We start from the raw sequence: 21,438 nt of genomic DNA on the forward strand, positions 1-21,438 counted from the left end.
CAAAAGAATTCAGTGAGGGCACCAACAAGTCCAAAGCAATGAAGACACGTGTTTCTGAAGTGGGGAATCTCTCAGATGTGCAGGTCTCCTCTAAATCAGCCAGAAAGCTCCCCCGTCCTATCTTCCCACCCAACCTTGACAGGGTATTGCGGACACCAGCAGTTTTTATATTACCAGGGCAGCCAAGCCCTTTCTCCTCTTTCAGGGTCTCTGCCTAGCCAGACATGGCACCCAAGCTGCAGAGGCCCTCTCTCTGCTGGCGCAGTGGAGATCGCCGCTGGAAACTCCCCTGGCACAACTCCTGGCCCAGCTCCAGTGACACATGTGGAGTCACATCCTCCCTGCGGCTTGTGAGCCAGCACTGCCTTCCACCATGCACTATCACCACTGAGCTTCCTTCCTCTGTGCACTGAAGGGAGGAAGTGCTGCCTCAAGCACTGCTTATGACGCACACATTCATCCAGCTTTGCGAAGCTGAAAGTATCCGCTGCCATTTCCTTCTTGGTGGCCCAAGAATTAGCCCACTTCTTCATGCAGCCGTACGTCACATCCCTCCGTGGCTTCACTGACAGGAACAGGCTTAAACTTTCCCTGTTTGCAAAACAGGATTAAATCATAGTTGCCTTGTGTTATGCATCTATTTACTAAGCAGTAAACGTTCAACTTACAGTAAAACTAATAATAATTAAAGCTGACACAGTGCTTTGGTGAAATGGGCATTGCTCGGGCATGGTGACCCAGTAGGAAGAGGCACTAATGGCAGGGCACAACCATGGAGAGCTGCACCACCCTCCAGGCCCTCAACCCAGCACCCCACAGCTGGAGGCACTTTATTTCTCACCTTTCCAGGAGCTGTAAGACACTCAGTAAGGAATTGGCCACGAAGTTGAGAGTAGCCACGGCTTCACAAAAATATCCTAGTGCTACCCTGCAGCTTCACCGAAGAATGCAGCCAGTGGGGTTTGGGAGGGGCCATTTCTGGGTGTGTTTCACAGGCTCCAGGGCAGGTTTCACTCCCCAGGCAGCTCCGTGAGAGAAAGGCAGGAGGGAGAGGATTATCAAGATCTTCTGGAAAGAGACAGGAAGGAAGTGGGAGTGCAACTTCCTACTCAGGACAGTAAGACTTGACCCCTGCTCAATTTCCCTATGACTCAAATGGTATTTCTTAAAGCAGCCCTCCTTCCAATGACTAAAAAATAGCAACTGCTAAAGTAGAGGAGACTGCTGACTAATGCTGTACTAGAGGATACATCTTTCTCTTGACAATAAGTTGGTACAAGCACCAGTTTTTGGATGAGCTAGACAGGACTACCAGGGCTACCCCGTGACAGCTGACCTACAGTTCCCATGCAGACGGTCTTCTAAAATATGGAAAAGATGACTAAACAGGTCAGCTTCAGTAAAACAACTTCAACAACAACTGTATGACAATCTACATAAATGACATTTCTAAGAGATCTATGTTTTCGATGGCAAAAATTTTTGCGGTCCTCAGATGAAAAGGGCATGAAATCTGCCAGCAGAGACCACAGGCCTTCCCTGAATCAACTCCAGTCGAACACGAGCACACCATTTGGAAAAACATCCGACCGCAATGTTGAGTGACCAGTGAACACAACCCTTGGCAAGCTGTGGCAAGGAGAGGTTCCCTTGACCGTGGAAAATCTGGGCTTCATTTTCAGGCTGAATTTGTTGGGACGGACCTTTCCCCCATTTGCCGTTACTGTGCTCTTGTCCGTCAGACTGAGGAGTCCTACAGAGGTGTGTTCCTGGTGGGAGTACCTGTAGACAGAAAGCTTGATTTAACCAGAGAGACAAAGATCCAACATCTCCCACAGTCAGGCAGGGCTCTCAGTGCACAAGCAGACATTTCACACTGTGCCCATCCTACTGAGCAGTCCTGGCTGCGCCTGTATCAGTAAGCAAATGTCCTCCTTCTTCACTAGGCTCCAACTTTTATATCACCCACAAATGCGACCAGTGCAGGATTCATATTGTTGCTCTTTGGGCTATTGACAAAAGCCATTAAAGACGTGGGATTAAGGAACAGCCATTGTCAGCAGGGGGAAGCCCACCAGAAAAAGATACACGCACACATGCAGAGCATGTGCCACAGTTAATGCAGGAGAAGAGGCAAGATTAACACTGCAGTGCCTGCAGGACCCCACAGGAGACTGGCCTGCTGGAACCATTCCCCTGTTACGGTTACACAGGAGCTCTGGCAGTGAGTCACCTTCCAAGCCACTGAACATGTTCCACTTTGAATAATGTATCATTTGGGAATTTTTATCAAAACATTGTGGTTTTGTAAAGAAAATGCCTGAATGAAAAATAAATTTAAACACTTAAATATCTTTACCTTTACCCACCAAACTTATTATCTCAACAAAGAAAGGGTCTCCAGTTAGTTTGACAATGGCTGGCATTTATTAGCCCCCTCTCCCTTTGTTTTTTAATAAAGAATCCCATTCAGCTATTCCATTATTTTGCCTGGACTCAAATGTCATGGATGGACATCTCATTTATACTTTTAAAACTATACTAGTAAAAATCACGATCTTTCTTCCACTTTTCTGGCATTTCCCTAGTGGTTCTGGTGACACTGCAAATCAGTGTCTTCAGTAGTATCTGCTCAAAATACCTTCAAAAGTACCTTTTGAAAGATTTTTGGACAGAAAACATTTCCTCATTGTCATGCAACATTTGCATCTTCATCTAGCTTTCTCCATATTCCTTGCCCTGACCAGGTACTCTATTGAGTATTGGGCTGGTACCATTGGTACCATTGATATAACTAGTTTTGCCCTGGAATATGTTTTTAAGGAAAAAAAAAACAAAACAAAACCAAAAACCAAACCCTTGAAGAAATGCCTTATTTTTCTTTACTTGGCTCTTACAGAATCATAGAATCATTTAGATTGGAAAAGACCTTTAAGATCAAGTCCAACCATAAACTTAACACTGCCAAGTCTACCACTAAACCATCTGCACACATCTTTTAAACACCTCCAGGGATGGTGATTCCACTACCTCCCTGGGCAGCCTGTTCCAATGCTTCACCACTCCTTCAGTGAAGAAATCTTTCCTAATATCCGATCTAAACCTCCTCTGGTACAACTTGGGGCCATTTCCTCTTGACCTACCACTTGCTGCCTGGGAGAAGGGACCAACACCCACCTCGCTATAACCTCCTTTTGGGTAGTTGTAGAGAGCAATAAGATCTCCCCTCAGCCTTCTTTTCTCCAGGCTAATAGTGTTAATAGAATTATGGTTCAGACTGGTTTCTCCCTTTTGACTTTACCTATTTGCCACCATCCTGCTGTCACGGAGTGTGCCCATTTGCTGCATTTCAGCTGTTGCAAGAGGCTCCAGGTGCCATCTGTGCATTGGTGAGGTGTCTCTTTCCCAAGCAGCACCCATCCAACACCTCAGAGGACAACAGGTACGGGAGATGCCTGCCCTGGGGTCATGCCAGGAAAGGGAGAAGCCTGGGGTAAGAAAGATACAGGCTGACTCAGCTTCCATCCACGGCAAAACACTCTTCTGGTTAAAAAGAAACAGATCTCCCTAGGGAGAGCAAATTAGCAACCAGTATCTGACACTGTTTGTCTTTCTTCTGACGAATGAACCATTTTTTCCTCTCTTTCAGAGTAATACTTGGCTGTACTTTCCTTTTAATGAGCTTTTGGACCAAAGCCCAAAATGGATCAAAGCCATTGGAGGGAGGGGCAGGGGGACATATGACCCAAACCTTTATCTTTTTTCTCTTTTTCTTTACAAACAGAAGTTGCACCTTTCATTATTGAGGTTAATGTCAGCAAAGGGGCTCGGTGTTTTGCTTCTGCAGCAGTGGGTGACCCATCTGCCAGTTTACTGGTGATGGACATCAAGCAGAGGGCTGCTGCTGCCTCCCTGCTAAGAGAGCCCTCCAAAGAGGGGCAGAGAAAAGGTGGCTGCTGCCGATGGGCAGCACTCGCCTGGGGGAAAAACAGGAAGAAGTTTAATGATTTTCTACTTCTTGTGTGACACAAGGGCCCTAGTCTCAAGGTGGCGAGAAACTGCAGCTGTCAGGAAAGACAGGAGCAAGGCAGGGCAGGCAGGAGATCATGTCACATCTCCGTTCTTCCTTCCCTGTGTCCCTGAAGTGTGATTAGTGAGAGTCCGCTGCTCTCAGCAGACAGCTTTGAGATCACTGGGTGGAAAGCACCCCCACTGCCAGGAGCTGTTGCTGCTCTGACAGCCCAGTACAGAGTGCAGGCCTAAGAACAGGAGATAAATAGTCCTGCACGGTTGCAGCCATCAGGGCTTGGCTTCGCTTTTTGAATAATTTTTCCCCTTTCCCAATAGAAAGCTTTGCCAGGAGTCTGGAAACTTGTACTTGCCTGCATGTGCCTGCCATTAAAGGGAGCTGAGCACAATTAGGGTGCTGATGAAGCTGGGAAAGTTGAGGAGGGACAAAAACCGTATCATCCAGCAGAAGCAGGAACAGCAATAGCTGTAAAGAGCCCGCAGAGGTCCGTCCCCTGTCATGCCACCAAGAGACTTGTGGCTGTGGGGGTCAATGTGGGGCCCCCGGTGGTGAGCCAGGGGAGGGGCACAGCCCACTGGCTCGGCAGACGGGGGGACGTGGGGACACCCAGGGGCTCTCCAGCTGAGCTGCTGGGGCTCTGCCGGCTGCCCTGCGCCAGCATGTAGGGCGACTGGGGATGCCAGGATGCTGCTGGCTGGGATGAGCAGCTGACAGAGGCTGTGTGTGATGAGGAGCAAATGAGCACCGTGGGCAGCTGTAGGGTGGGTAACAGGGCCATTGCCAGCCCCTCTGCCCTCCCCCCAGCTGCCACACTGCTTTGCCTGGCATTCGGACTGGAGAAAGGCCATTTCTAGCCCAGCAGGAGCCAAGCATCCTCTCATCAGGCTTCAGCGGTTTTTGCTCGCTGTTGATATTTCTCCTGCTCTCTGAAAGTCTCCCTGACACAGAGTGCCAGTGGCACTCAAGCAGCGTGCTGAGGGTCACCCCGCTCCCAAATTGTAGGAGGGAAATACTGCTGATAAGATGCAGGCTTTTATTTCCAGGAGACCTCTCACAAGAGGCGGTTGCCCTTCACCGAGTACATTTTATGTATTAGGCTACAAGTGTGACTGAGCAAGAACAGCCCGTGGCTGCTGGCAGGCCCTCGGTACACTGCCTGGCTTGTCGCAGACTTGCAACACCTCTGGTACACAGACCTGCTCGCGGCATACTCCAGATGGCAACTCAGGACGAGGGGATTAGCTGTATGGAGCACACTCCTACAGAAAATGAAGACACTGCCAGGCTTATTTGTTGGTGATTATGTGCAGAGCTCTGGAACATGCACACTTTGTTCTCCCGGTTTCCTACCTTTGAAATGTCTCTTCCCAGCAGAAGACAACCGCCATGCCTTGTTTGGTTTCCATGCTCCTGTTGGAGGGGGCAGGGAGCCGCATAAACTCATATACATAATTCTCTTCCTCTTCATTTAGTTTTCTTTTTCTTAGGGTAAAATAAGAGCTATTCAAGCTGGAAGCATAGAGCTGCTTCATATTTGCAAATCTCTTTCCTCTACCCCAAAATACAGCAGTTTAAAGGATTTTAAAAAATGTTAAAACCTTATATCTGTCCTTCTCAAATATTAGCTATGCCAAGCATCTAAATACAAAACAAACATAATGTGGTTCCATAAGATTCAGAGTGTGAAACACACCCAGGAGAAACCCAGTGCACACTAATGGGCATTCCCTGGAGTTTCTGACTCATGGACGTGTTTTGTATTACTTCTGTAGGGCAAACAGCATGAGGAGGAAGACAGCCACTAGCAGAGGTGTCTGCAAGCTGACTGCAGAAGTCAGTAATGCCAGAAGACTGGAGAATGGCTAATGAAGCATCTCATTTCAGAAATGACAAGAGGAGACTCCAGGGAAGTGCAGTAGTGACCTACATAGAGCAGAAGGATACAACAGAAAGGCCTGGAGAGGTGAGGGCAGCCAGGAGGCAGCAGAGGAATTGCCAGGGCAACCCAAGAAGACTATCTGCATAAAACAGGATGCAGTGAAGCAAAGGAAAGCATCTTCTCTACTGTGAGATAAACAGGCAAGATGCACTCTGAGATGTGCTAATAGCTGATGTTTTGGTTCTTTCATGTTAAAAAAGTATTAATAAAATTGAATCTATGTTGGGAATTCAGGTCAATCACAATGAAAAACACAGATATTTTGTGCAAACCAAAATGTGGGAATTTTTTTCTTATCAGTTCAAAGACACATAAAAATGACCCAGAATGTTTTGTTTGAGACTTCAAAACAGTAAGGAAAATGTCTAAATAAAGTATTGCTTCAAATGAAAAGAATATTTGAAAGCATCTCAACAATTTTTTTGTATGTTTTAAAAGGCTTTTTCAAGGTTCCTTCCCACTGAAGAAATTAGTAAAATTGAGATTCATTTGTGCTGCTTTACCTTACTGTACATATTCCAGGGCAAAAATAAAAAAAAAAAATATTAAACAAATTAATTCAGCTGGAGCCAGAAGCTGTTTCTAGAGTTGACATTGCCTATTGCAGCTCCCAAAGCAAAACAAAAGTATCTTGTCTCTGTTGAGTTAATTATTGTGAAGAAAAATCACCCACTTCTCAGCAAAAACTATATCTGAATATGCAATACTCTTTCCTGATGAACGCAGACAACTGGAGGGAGATTTCATGGCAGACTAAGCACTTGCCCTGTGGCAGGGACAGTAGAAGTGGCCCTGTGTCTATATGACCACTGCCCTGGCTTTCAGAGCTGGCTTAAGCTGATGAGGGGAATGTGGAGCAAGTGAGTTAAGGTGGGAGCAAGTACTTCTTCTCTTCCACTACGAAACAGTAAGTCCTAAAAAAAAGGGAGCTGCAGATGGTAAAGGCTTAAATTACCATGGCGAGCTCTGCTGGAGAGTGCCTCTAGTCCCCTTAGATGGAGCCCGTCTGCAGCTGATTCACAGAAGGTCACTTCTGCTAGTCCTACCCGACTCCCAGGCCTACTCATCTAGTCAGCACGGCTGACGGGGTGAAGGAGTGGAGCTGGTTGGAAACATTTGATATGGCTCTAGACAGGCAGACTGATCCGCGAACTCAAAGCACAGGAGAGACTGAAAGCTATTGCAATGGATTACAAATTAGCTTGGCAACACAGACCTGAGGCATGAGGAGGGAATGTGGCTGGAGCTGGGTGGGTGAATATCCTGATGAGCTTTCCAAAGCTCTCTGCCCCTGCCAGCTCCCGTTCCATTAATAATTTGCTCTGTCAATTGATACCATTTTGCAAGCCCAAGTAACTCTGCACACTCAGCAACAAGGTATTCTTGCAGCTCTTGGGGTATGTACACACACATACCTTTGAAGCGGGACTGCGCACCAAGTTTGATTTTGAATGTAAGCATCGTGCTACGCTGGGGCATGGCAGCTCTGTCGGGAACACCTGCAGGAGCCCAGCACCAGCCATTGCAAGCCCTGTGACTTACGTGGATTTGCTCCTCACTGCAGCACTGTACTGCCCATCGGCTGACTGCAGGTATCTCACACTACGGACAGCCGGTGCCTCCTGGGCCACAGGTTACCACACTCAGCTCACTGATAACAGCACAGGGTTACAGCAAGTCCAGCTGAGGGCTTGGTAGGATCTTCCATGCTTCTAAACAAGAAAGCAGGATCCAGCCTCCCTAATCTGCACTGCTGCCGGGTCACAGATTGGTCACTGTCTCACAGCCACAGTCCAGGGTTTCTTAAGTCATCACCTTCTTGGGGCTGAGCTCAGTTTAGAAACAGAGGCCCTGGGAGTAAGAAAAGCCTCCCCCTGAAGGGCAGGCTGGTCCCTGCCAGACGCAGGGTCTGGCCAGCACTGGGAGCCAGCTCGCTCAGAGGCAGCTGCTCCCTTCAGGCCTCCAGCTCCTGGTGAGCTCGACAAACCTGCCTTTCTATAAGCACCAAGGAAATTGCATAGGAGCATACTCATGATGTGGAAGTCTGGCATACAGCTGCAGCTCCCGAAACGGACCCTTAGCTGTGATCCTACCAGCCTGGTTCAGCCTTGTTTTAATCACATTTCCCTTCTTGCTGCGGTGAGCCCTGTGGCTTCCTGCTTGCTTCTGACCATACAAAGCGACACAGAATTTGTTTTGGGCAGGAGCCCCAGAAACCCTCCATCTGCCCTTTGGCAGCTTTTCTCCCCTTTCTTGCCCATCTCCTGCTCTGTCATACCTCTCCCTTTGCCAGGCAAGTCTCTCCTTTCTGAAAATCATATTTATTTGACACGAATGGAGCTGGGGGAGCCAGGGGACTTGGGAGAGGTGCTGAATCAGAGGTCTCAACTGTTACAAAAAGCAATGAAGGGAAGTGTGATTTTGAGGATGTGGAGGCTGCTAAAATGTCTATTGGTGGGTAGGCCAGCAGCAATAGGGAATTCAGGAAAACTATCTTTCCACTGGTTAGAATTCCCTGATATGATTACAAAACATGTCAGTGCAGAGAGAAATCACAGTGAAATGTGAAGCACGTGGTTCAGCTGTGGCACTGTGCGGGAATCACAGCAAGACCTTTGTTACAAAAGCAAACTGCAAATCATGGGAATGATTCACTGAAGACTTCACGCTGTTGTTGCCATGTGTTTCTGGCCAGGCTATCAGGACCGTAACATCTATAGACATGTTTAATGCTGTGGGTGGTAAGCCAAATAGGTAACCATAGATAGTATCTGACTATAGGTCTGTCTACCATCTAACACTTACCATCTGCAGCGATTGTCAGAAGAGGATGCTCAGGAAAGATCAAAGCGAGGTGTGGACAGAGCAATCGTTTTGTGGCAACAGCCTCCCAGCTTCAGTGGTGAGTATTTGGGAACTTTCTGAGCTGCAGACTGCTGCCAGGCTTTGATATCTGATAGGCTCTGAACGACCTACCCTTCCTGAAGTTGTCTAATCACTTTCGGAACTTTTGCCCTCCACAACAGTTCATAGCAATGAGTGTCATGGGTTTAATATTGGAACTATTGTGTGGGAATGGATTGTGTAGGAAAAACAGACTTAATTTTGTTTGTTTTATGTATGCCAATGGATAATATCATTAGCTAACTCATATTGCTAGGGGTAGTGAATTTCCCACTCACTTTCTTTACCACATCTGTGATAATATCAAATTTATCAACTCCACCCCAGTCATCTCTCTTCTAAAACAAAGAAGCAGAAGCTGTTTGATTCTCCATGCAGAGAGCTGTTCCCAGTGTCTGATTCCCCAGTTACACTTGTTAGTGTGCCACTGAGTCCCATGGTTCCTCTTGCCAGGTTGCATGACCAAAGCTGCAAGCAGATTATATTGAAGATACCAGCAACCTATGATATATGCAATGGTGTATTAGAGGGTTGTTCCTCGGTCCTTCTCTACAAACATCTATGTGTATTTTTGACAGCTTTTGAGATGTAATTTTCAGAGAAATATCCACTGTGACCCAAAGATCTCTTTCCTGAGTTGTGCTTCATTAATTTAAGGTCCTCACTGTCTATGTAAAGCTAAGATTATTGTTACAGGATACAGTTCTCTTAAACTTGATGCTAATCTCCTTTACCATGCAAGGTACTTGTTCTTATTGAAAAGCTGATGTGAGAAATTGATTCTTAAAGGTAATAGCTAGAAAAAATGGTATGAAATCTCTCTTTGGCATGAGAATGGCATTCTTAAGCACAACATAGTAAAGCTTGGCAGCAAACTCTTTCTTTAACCTTCCCTTTTATGGGAATTTCTAATACGTTCAAGTTCTTTCTCTTTGATCAATTCCGTATCAAAATGCAGCTTAGGCTGATGGCTGAAAGTCATCACTGATGGTTGTGAAATGAATTGCTATTTTTAGTCCATTTCAAAACTCCCATTAGTCCAGCTGAGGCACGTGCTGAAATCCTCAAAAAGACAAGAACTGAATTGACAGATAGAAGAAATTGTTCCTGCTGCCATAAGATTAAATGTCTGAATGAAGGATCATTGAGGGTGGGAGATTGCATATATGCTACATCTTCTGTCTTTGTGGGTAAAGAAAGAACACCCTCTAGTAGCTACACCTTTCCATAGACGACTTATTCACCAAACACCATGAAGAGTAGAGCTGAGGTCCCTCAGTGCCTTACAGAAGCTCCTAGTCCCCAGCAACCAATTTTTCACCAAAGCTGTGAGTTGGTTCAAAAATTATGTTTTTTCTTCAAAAAATCAAGTCATCATCTTCCTAGGTATTAATACTAAGCTCACATTTTCTTCTCAGCTTCTGTCCCAGCAGGAATAACATAACCTTCATTGGTTTGCAAATTACAGACGGCTCTCTTACACCTACTGTAGCTTCCCAGCTCTTTTTTTCATACTGAAACTTTTCTGGAGAAGGAATGGAGTGGGGGCTTGTTTCCCCAGAAGAAAAATAAGAAAATATTTGCATGCTAAAACTGATGCCTGTTGCATGGTAGTTTAAACAAAAGAACCCTACTGTGGACATTTTCTTCTGTAGTGCAGAGCAGTTTAGAAAGCTGTATAATGTGTCTTGACAGCAGTACAAATCGCTAAAGGTCAAGGGCTTGGGGATTAACCACATCCCCATACAATAGGCTGGTATAGAAAGGGCAGGACCATGAGGGTTCAGCTTTAGAATGAAAGGTTTTGAATAGAGCTGATGAAAATGGATTTGTGGAAGGGCGAGACATCAGGCTCACACCCTTCGAGCACTCAGGCAGGCTAACAAGATCACAGTGCAGAAGCAAATACGATGCTCTACGCTCTACCCATTCTTTTTTAGTGCAGTCAGCATCTGATTATGGGGACCTACTCCTGGGGTCTTTTGCCATTCTCCTCAAATTCACTTCAGCTGCAGACACTCCCCATTCAACTACAAATTTCCAGAGAACTTTGCCATTTCTAAAGTCTACGTGAGGATAAGACATGGGATGTCCCACTCAAAACCAATGTTGATCCATAGTGACAGGCAAGCTACTTGATTAGTCTTTGTCCCTGTATATAACAGAAAAGAAGAATGATTCTCTTTTCTTAGAAATACTGCGATACTTAAATCTTGCAGAATTTCTTGCAATTACAATGTTATAATGTACAAAGCGTTATATATCAAACATCTTGGTTTGACAATTAAGGTCTGTTTCTCCATGCTATTGAAAATGACTGCTGAAGAGATAGTCTTGCCAGTGGAAATCCCCATGGTTTATCTGGACTGAGGTAGATGATATGGCATGCAAAATGCTATCAACTTAAATCTTAATCACTGGTGATGTTTTCAGCTCAGTAACATTAACTCTGTTCTTCAAGTAAAAAGCTGTACCGCAGCTTGGATAGGTGATGTTTTTTTAAAAAAGACACCTATCACAAATAGTTGAGGTTGAAAGGTACCTCTTGAGATCACCAAGTCCAACCACCCTGCTCAAGCTGGGTCAGCTACTGCAAATTGTCCAGGACTGTGTTTGGTTGGGTTTCAAATAGCTCCGTAGATGGAGGATCCACAGCCTCTCTGAGCAACCTATGCCAATGCTTGAGCACCCTCACAGTAAAAAACTGTTTTCTTGTGTTCAAAACATCTCATGCATTTCCGTTTGTGCCCCTTGCCTCTTGCCCTGTCAGTGGGCACTACTGGAAAGTGTCTGGCTCACTTGTTTTCATTCCCTTCCATTAAGTGTCTACACATTCTGGTGAGATTCCCCACAAGCCTCCTCCAGGCTAAACATGAGTTTAATGAAGTCTTCATATTCTACAATCTGATTTAAAAGCATTAAGTCGCTCCTCTAAGATAAGCTGTGGGACTGGAAAACTCATGGTTCCAGATCCCCTGAGAAGAGAGGTATATGAAGTATTGCTTACATAGTCATATTAACACTTAGGAGGGTTTTGAAAGAGAGGTTTTTTGGTTCTTTTACTTCAACTTTGTGATTGTAGCATGTGTCAACTGCATCATCCGAGTTTTCTGCGGCGTGCATGCAGAGCAGACACAAAATACCTCAGTTCAAGCCTTTCCACTTCTACATGAAGAGAAAATAGCAGAGATTTTTTTTCCTGTGTTAGATATCAACTGAGAGGAGTCTGCACCAGAAAAGCCTATTGAAATTACTTTTCCCCCACCCATCAATGGAAGTATTTTTCCCTGGAATGAGCAGTGATGACATTATTGAGCATCAGCAGAGCGTGGAAAGGACAATGAAGCTTTCAGGGGACACTCTTCTTTTAGTTGTACTCACTGGCTAATAAATAAGTTAGCATTCTTTGCCAAAGAGCAGAGCATTTTTTGCAGCTCTCATTTCAGTAATTCTGCTATGATACTTGTGCTCATTTTTGAAAAAAACCCAAGAAAAGTAAAAACACTATAGACTACACAAGCCTGATGAGTGCATTGACAGGAAAGATGTCACTGAATGCCACTATTTATTAGTAGCATGGCTCCATGAAAAAATTATTGTGTAGGATTTTTGTTCACTAATTATGTGCTAAATTACATTAAATTATCACAGTAGTGCCTCATAATTACAGTTATTATGACAAACACCAAACAAATGAGTAAAAGAGTGACCTCTTTCATCTGAAAACAGGCAACATAAGTCTCTCACCAATGCCAGCTTTCTGAATATGCAGCATTAGTGTCAATTTTCATTTGTGATTTGCAATTGGAAGGAGTTCTTCAATTAGTATTTTTCAAGACCCACTGCTCAGTGAAGGTCTCCCCTGTTTAGCTTAGATGGGAATGCATAAAACTGTTCCCACCAGCTGTCAGTCATTTGTCCCTCTGTCTTCCAGGTGGCTCCCCCTTGCCTGCACAGTCCATGGTGCAGGATTTCACAAGCCTCCTGGAGACATCTCTCAGAATTTGTATTTTAAAAGCCACATTAAGGTTACTATTAAACAGAGTAAATATATTTATATTTGATGTTATATATAAACCCAATATTAAATTATGACCAAAATGTAAAGCTAGGACCATTCTGGACTTTTTCTTAAATTCATGGGTTACCTTTGATGCCAATAACTAACTATGACAAATCTAGATTAGAATTAAACTCCTATTTGCCTACAGTGCATTTCTCACACCTTTATCCAAAATGCCTGATACATGAGTTTGTCAAAAATAGGATGCTAACTTAGACTGAAAATATAATCTATAGTGATATTTTTTATGTTCCTCTGTTCCTTCAACACCTGTCAACAGTGTTCTCCCATTCCATACCTCATCCACAGAAGAGTTAACAAGTCACACTTCTTACAACAAAACAAGGAGGAGACAGTCATCATTTCTATGCAACTTCCAGGCTTCTAATGTGGCCTTGCCTAGACACACATACACAAAGCACGTTACATTTCCATTCTATCTAAAGACCATTAATCATACAATGCATAGTTTACTGGCTGATTTGTTTCAGGGAATTGTGAAATTCCAGTGAATGTGTATTGTTCCTACTCCTAAAATAAGATTAGGTCACAGGGTAGTTACTAGCATGAATAAAAAGAATGACCATGTATGCTTGAGACACATGGATATTCAAGTACTTATGATACAAGTACACATACATTGAAATGGCAGTTTTTATATATTCGTTTGGTACAGGCACAGAAATGCTGCTGTTTGATTGACCAGCCACCATGAACAGACAATATGAACTGCCACTATCCAGACAGTGATTATTGGTTGCCTAAGACTCTAACCTGGAAGAAACTGAGTCAGCACAAGTGAAAAAAAGATCAGCTAAACTCATCAGATGACATTTTTTCAAAAAGATTTTGCAGAAAGAATCAACTAGGTAAAAATCTAGCCAGATGGAATTATATGCTCAGAAATAATATATCTTATACATGGCAGGGTAATTTGTATATTAGCTGGAGTTTTTTTGAGAATCAAAAATGGGATGTCATGTTATAGCTACTTAGGGATTCTGAAATCCATTAACCAAGTCCTTTCAGCAAATATCCTATAAGCTATACTTACCTAATTCCAGACAATATACCTATTTGTACTCTTCAACAAAATTTTAATACAATAGGAACTTTCAGTTACAGGGTAGCTTTTAACTCAGTGCTTTATAATCAATATACACATAGGTGTGATTTCGTCCATTCTTAAAACACAGCTCTCTCTTAGCTGAATATGTTGGCTAATCAGCACAAACGTTAAGGCTGTGAAGCAAGTCTGGTGTATAGCATACATTGGAATTTGATGAAGATTTGAAGGCCAAGAGTACAGTATAGAGAGCTTAAATAGAAAACCAGCTACCTATACTCCCAGAGAGGAATGACTGCTTGCATTATTTGTCAAAAAGATAGCAGCTTTTGAATGGCACCACTCCTTAAAAGTATGTTGAACTGAATCAAAAGAAAGAGGATCCAATACTGTTTCCCTCAGTGCCTGATTTACCTATTCACGATTCATTTAGTTACAGACCTGACTAATTTTGCTTAATCTGTCAAGATCAGAGCCCTAATCCAATGACTCCAATCCATTTTGATCTATTATTAACAGAAAGGAGAAATCTCTTTCTTCCCTGTCCCCTTCCCCTGTACAATATTAAAGGTATTTTGTGGTCACGCTCTTGAAGTCTTAAGTATCTGTGATACTCTGTGTGTTTGCAGAAGGATCTGTCTGAAGCAAAATGAATATAGAGCAACAGAGAGCTGAGCAAGACTATAGCTAGGGAGTAGCCGGCATAGGTGGTACAGTTCCTAGGAGAACCCAGCACAGAAGGTTTAGTATCTACTGTTTATCAGTCTGAGCTATTTATTTTAGCTGTACATTTTATCATCCTCACACAATCCCAGTTGGTATGTATTAAAAATACACTGCTATGGCATTAAGGTATTTTGTCCTTCTATAGGATTGAAAGGGAATTAGATTTGTAAATAACAGCTAAACCCAACAGCATGCTTCACTTGGTATACTGAAAGGTAGTATATAATACTTATGTACATGCACATAGTTTTTTAGCATGCTTATCTTATGGGTAGTGCCTTGCTGCACTGAACTTGGCACACCGAACCATTTCTCCTTCCAGAGATAGTCAGTATAATTTCCCACTCAAAGTAATACATTTAAAGAGATGTTACTCTTGTGATAAAAGATGCTACTGAAAACACACCTGGTATTTCATTATCACAATCATGATGAGATGACCCAGTCATAACCCCCCCTAAACTCCACCTGACTCATCACTTTCTTAATTGGTTTCATCTACTCCAGTGCTATTATCAACAACTTTTTATGAAGCATGGGGCAGACTTACCATGTCACTCAACTCTATTACTACATTATCCTGATCTAAACATGAATGGGTTCATCCTTCATAGCCTCATTGGTCTACCTGCTTATTTTCAGGTTATAATCAGATTACTCCAGCACATTGTATTGCATACCTTCTTCCAGACTGGAGTCACAGGTAATTATTTTGCTAGCAGTCACCTGGAATAGCTATATATAGAGCCTGTTCTCAAGCAGTAATAATTTGCACTTCCTGGTTAACAGAACATTGTGAGTGAGTTAGAAAAATTCCCCCAAACTATCTTTGTTCTGCTTGCTGCTGTCTACATACATTTATTTGCTCACTTTTAGGAAACAAGGAGCTCCAAAAACTGTTAGAGCTGATCTTTTTCTAGTTTCTCTGTATTTTTAACTGATAATTAATCTTAGACCATCCTGCTCACTATCAGATTTTTTCTAGATTCTTCCTTTCAGCACCCATACTTCAGTCACAGGTAAGGATAGCATGCACTGAATTTGTCTATATGTATTAACATTGTCAAATTATTATTTGCTAAGAATGATCCATCACTAATCTCATAAAGAAAATGGTTTATTGCTTGAAACAGAGCCAAGAAAATCTTTTTGATAAGTCATTTTGCAAAGCCCCCAGAGGACACTACAACAGCCAAGAGGCAGGCCTGTTGGTCCTCAGGTAGCTGCAGACACCTGCACGGGGGAAACCACCTCTCTCATGCAGCAAGAGCGACCCTGTTAAGTGACTCAACAGGCTGCGCAACAGCCTCCGAATAGGTAACTGGAAGTACCACAAGGTGGGTTTGTTAGCAATGTCAAGGTCTGACGGTGTTGTGATGCTTGGGTTACTGCTCAAACCCAGAGGTGGTTCAACGCAGGGCAGAGTCGATGCATGCCATGGAGAGGAACAGGGAAACTCACAGGCATCTTCCTGCCCTATACTGCTGACAAAGATCACAGACCCTTGGTGTCCTTTTTTTTACCTTTCAGAAGAGTTGCCTGCTCCTGTTTCGTCGCTGTTAGCCCAACCAGCAGATATTTTAGGATAACAGAACTCATTTCAGCTAACTGGAGAAAGACGTACTTCTGTGCACTAGGAAGCTTCAAAGCAAATGATGCAGAATAGGGACAGTCAGTCTCCAGCGATTTTGAGAAACTATTATAACTAGCAGGACTGTGCAGTCAAGGCCAACCGGAAGCCTAGGTAGCAAAAAGTGAGGAAAATGACTGCTGAAGAGATAGTCTTGCCAGTGGAAATCCCCATCTGGACTGAGGTAGATGATATGGCATGCAAAATGCTATCAACTTGTCAGCTGAAGCATGCTATGTCTGTGCTTGTGGACTGACTGATGCTCTCATTCATAGCAGAAATGACTGACAGAGTTGACACTGTCCACAGCTTTCAGGCCTCACAACTGCACCATCAGTTACAATAGCTTTAATTGCTGTTGAAATTCCTTCCTCTGTTCCATTGAGGAAGACACTGCATTTAGCTAGCAGGCTTTAGGCTATTGTTATATTGCATTCAGGGTTGTTTGGGCTTTGTTAATCAGCAGTTCAAAATTTGCTGGCTTGGACATATCCTTGTCATTCTCATAAATAATATCACCACATGAACTAAGAAAACATTTTAAAAAAAAAGAAAAAAGAAAAAAGAAAAAAAAAAACTTGAGAACTGGGATCTTGGATAGATTTTAATTTCCAGTTCCCTGGTAAAGGTCCAAAGCAGGTTGAAGGGAACCTCCTTACCCACAGATAAACGGTAGGTGAATTACACAACAGCAATGAAGGTACTTAAGGTTTGAAGACCATCTGTTCTGGAACATCCTTATATACAGTGAAACATACAGAAAATTACTATCACAGTTTAGGGTAGGAAATTAAAGTAAAAAAAAGAAAAAAGCTTTCTGCTAATTAAAACTGGTAAGGAATGTAGTCAGGAAAAGAAAACCAAATTGGTCTTCAAATTGGCTGTGACACCAGACCTATTGATTTTGTAGCTGTGAACATGCAAAGCCAGAATCCCAGCAGGTACAAGCAGTGAGCACTCTGCGTGTGCGTCTCTGTGTGTGTGCATGCCATTTTAAATACCGCATCCCAAAGATAGCAGACTCCTACAGCACCAGGCCCTACAAACACCATACGTGACAATCATGTAGGGCAAACTCAAAGCACGGCTGCTAAGGATTTAAACATTGCCCTTCTTTCTTCCAGTACTGTTCTCACATCTCCCTCTGCCTTTCCCATTGAATTTTCATTTATAATTTTGCAGACTGGAGGTTAAAAGCTTTCACACACAGCAGGAGAGATCTATATTCCCTCACCATATTACTCACTGAGTAAGTGGCAGCAGGGGTGCTGCGCAGGGGACCTGGCAGCTCGGGTGGCCATGAACAGGACAGCTGGTGAATTAGGAGAAGCTGGCTGGCTCACTGAGGGCTTGGGGAGGAAGAGGTTTGCTTCAACAGGAGATTTGGACTCATCTTGCTTGGCCCCCACCTCCTTCATTTCTTCTCACACAGATTCACTCCCCTTTGATCTTGCATGAAATGCCAGGGCAGCCTTAGAGCAATGTCAGAGGACAAAGAGGGACAACCAGCCATTGCAAATCCTGGCTGGCCTGTGGAGGAAACATGGGATTTGACATTAGGGAGAGAGGACTACTCCACATGTACAAATATTTAGGATTTCTCATGAGTTCTTCTCTCTTCATTCTGCAGGTCTTTTTCCTCCTATGTTCTTGTAGCTTACACTCTCTGTTGGACTGATTCCCAAGGAGTGGCCTTTCTGCAGGTGCAGTGTTGTAACAGCTTTGAAATGTTAGTCACCATTTTATCAGTGTTCTCCAGACAATCCTTTAAAGAGAACTGTCACTCAACACACTCTCTAGTAATTCTCTCTGTTGCAGCAAGTCAGAATATTAAATAAAACCTTCCATTCATGTTACTCATCTCACCTTGTTCTGTACCCAGGACTGGACTGAGTGAGGAAACATGTCCCAGTTGTAAGGTGCTCATGCTTACATTGCAAGAGTTCAGTGAATCTGTTCAACTTCCAGTAAGAAACGCCTCTGTTTGTGGCTTTCTTACAACACCCTGAATAATGCTCAAAGCACTCTGCAGAAGTTTCTTTTAAAGATTCAGTTCTAATTTAACTGATGCATTGTGAAAAAGGAATAGCTCCACTAAGTTGATTTTATGTAAGATCTAGTTCCTATTTGCATGCAGTAGTGATGGGAGTCTTATGAATACTGAGGTAGAGGAGTTAAAACACACTTACAACAAGCCCTATAGAAATATGGTAGTTCATTTGCTGGAGATGCTGATGCCCATGTCTTACTGACTAAACTGAGTAGTCCAGATCAGATTCCAGCCCCACTGAAATCTCTACAGATACTGCTATCAAGACAACCGGCACAGGATTTCAGAGAATGCATGTTTACTAGGGACTGCTTGCTAAGAGAATTCACATGTGTTTTAGATCATTCTGCAGTGGTAAATAATTAATACCCAGAAAAGGTTCAGTATTTCTTTCTACAAGGAAGCCAAGTCAGCAGCCTACTGGATTTGAATATGCTGCTCAAACATGAATAAATCTCCTGTTGCAACAGCGTTCCCTGTGCCTGCAGCAGAGTGGTCCACACTCCCTCTCCCTTCCCTGCCTCTGTAGTTTGTTTTCTGTGGAAAAGAGTTTACACTTAATAATACCACTAAAAATGGGAGTTGCAGATATCATATCTGTCTATACCAGAGGCAGCTGTTGTCAGAGTTGAAGGAGGAGACAGAAAGGAGGTGACGAGATCCCACACTGCCCTGCAGAATATGGATGCCAAGAGGGAATTTTTATCTGGGACAGTTCTTCAAAGAGAAAGGCATGGGAAATGAGAAAGGCAATTATTAGGAACACTTGAGAGAGACAAGACAAAACATTAATTTGAGCCAAATCTCCAGGAAATACTTTGCATTTGTAACTGCTGTTCATGCATATCCGCTTTCTTTGCCTTAGAAATAACATGTGAGTGAGTGGAGAGCTAACCTGCTTGGCTGTGTGCAGAGGCAAGCCGTAATAGTGCCAATTCAGATGAGCTTCATCTTCTGAAACTGAGTAGGGAACCTTTCCTTCAATGAGGAATCTTTTATAATTAGCCCCTCTCATTTAGGCCATTGGCAGGTAGCTTGGATCCTTCAGGCTCAGAATTAACAAAGCTTCATGTTGCTCTGTAAAGTTAAACAGATACTGAAAACATAGTAAAATCCCCAGTAAAAGAGTAAAAATCATTTATTGATTTTTATAGGACTGGAGAGTGCAGTTGTAGAGAATCCATGTGTAATCCAAGGAGACTGCCATGCTGCCTTGTAACTGAGGGATCCTTCACCAGGGTCTTATCCTGTTATAAAGCAACTTTTAATTATCATTTGTGTCCTGTTTAAGGCACTGCCTTTCTGGTATGCAATGTTATACACAGCAACGTGATGGTGTCTTAGGAAGAGTTGACTGTATTGAAATATATGCTTTCAAGATATCCAGTCATTTTGCTTCCAGTTGTGGCTCAAATGAAATACCAACTTGAATATTTCTAAAAAATAAGCATTATACATTGTGTTTAATTGGATGGGAGACTAATTACATGTGAGAAAACAGAAATGACAGCCTGCCGTGGAAATCTCTTTATCATTATTGGAAATGACAGAGCATCACAAAATATTAGACAACTTTCAGTGTGACAGTTCAACAGTGGATAAATGGCAACGAATGTGCCAGAGTTGGCTCACCCTGGCAAACTAGACTGTTCAGGTACTGAATTAGATGAGTGAGTGAAGTGCATGTGAGTGGGAAGATTTTCCAGTTGCAGCGAGAACATAAAACTGTTTGAATAGCAACAAGAAAAACAGAGAGTGAGGTTGCCTCTCAGTTTGACAGGATATTATGAATATAAAATGACCAAAATATTTTTGCCTCACAAACAACAAGATACCAGACTATTAAAATGGAATATACATATTTCTTCACATAAAGGTGACATATAAGTTATTGTTCCTTAAATAACCCAGATCACGATCACTAGATTTAAGCATCCAATTTACTTTCAATGCTTTTAGATCACAAATTCCACAGGACACAGGTTTGGGTATGTTTTATAGTCACCTTAACAAGCTTAGCTGTATTTATTGTTACTTGCTTGTTTTGTTGTGTTTTTCTGTTATGTCTAAAATAACAAAACTAGACTGCTCGCTTCCACTTCCTTGTTATCATTTGTTACTGTACTATGATCATTCAAGCTGACAATACTTCAGACGTTAAAAAGCTACAAAACCAGATTTGATCATTGTACCTCTAGTGGGAAACTGGGGACAACCTGAAGTGTTTGAGACCACCCAGGCCCCTCCTGCCTTGTATGCTTTTGTATTATACCTGTTATCTGCCTTTGCAGGTCCAGGACCAGGGAAGTTTGCTGAGATAAGGCTTTGGAGCATAGTGAGCTGCCCTCATGGTGCTACAGTCTGGGTGGCAATGAACAAGTTTCCAAGCAAGGAAATGTGCATTTGGTTTGCAACTTTAAGATTCTTAATAAAAAACTGAACGATTAAAACATTTCTACCCTCTCCGTGGTCAACATTTTACAACAAAAAAACCTGAATCAAAGCAAAATTGGAAACCCAGAAGAGAAAGAGGTAAAATGAGCCTATGAAGGAGCTTAGTTTATGTGCTCCACAGCATTAAACTAAAGTTAAAACTCTGCAGGGAACAGTAATTGACATAACTATATTTTTAATTAGATACACTAACATACTGACTACATGAACCTCAAGTGTACTCAGTTTGCCCTGGTTGTTTGGAGTTCATGCTACTTAACTTGCAGATTCAGTGAGAAAAAGGAGGTGTTTCTCTCTGAAGCAGGTGATAAAGCTCCAGTAAATTTAGATCATTCTGTGCATAAGGTGAGAGCAAATTCCAGAGAAAAAAGGAGCAAAGTATAACACTAAATTTGGCCGAGTTCTGCAGGGGCAACTCAGCACAATGATAGAGAAGGATATTTTGCCCCTGGTAAATAACAGTATCTAAAAGAATTTAAAAGTCATGATTCAAGCTCAAGTAATGATTGCCTCCAAAATCACTGGAGTTACGCTGGGTTCATGTGGTCATATTTCGGGCAGGATCTGTCTTCTAAA

The sequence above is a fragment of the Falco cherrug genome, chromosome 7 (assembly GCF_023634085.1).
Source record: "Falco cherrug isolate bFalChe1 chromosome 7, bFalChe1.pri, whole genome shotgun sequence".
NCBI lineage: Eukaryota > Metazoa > Chordata > Aves > Falconiformes > Falconidae > Falco > Falco cherrug.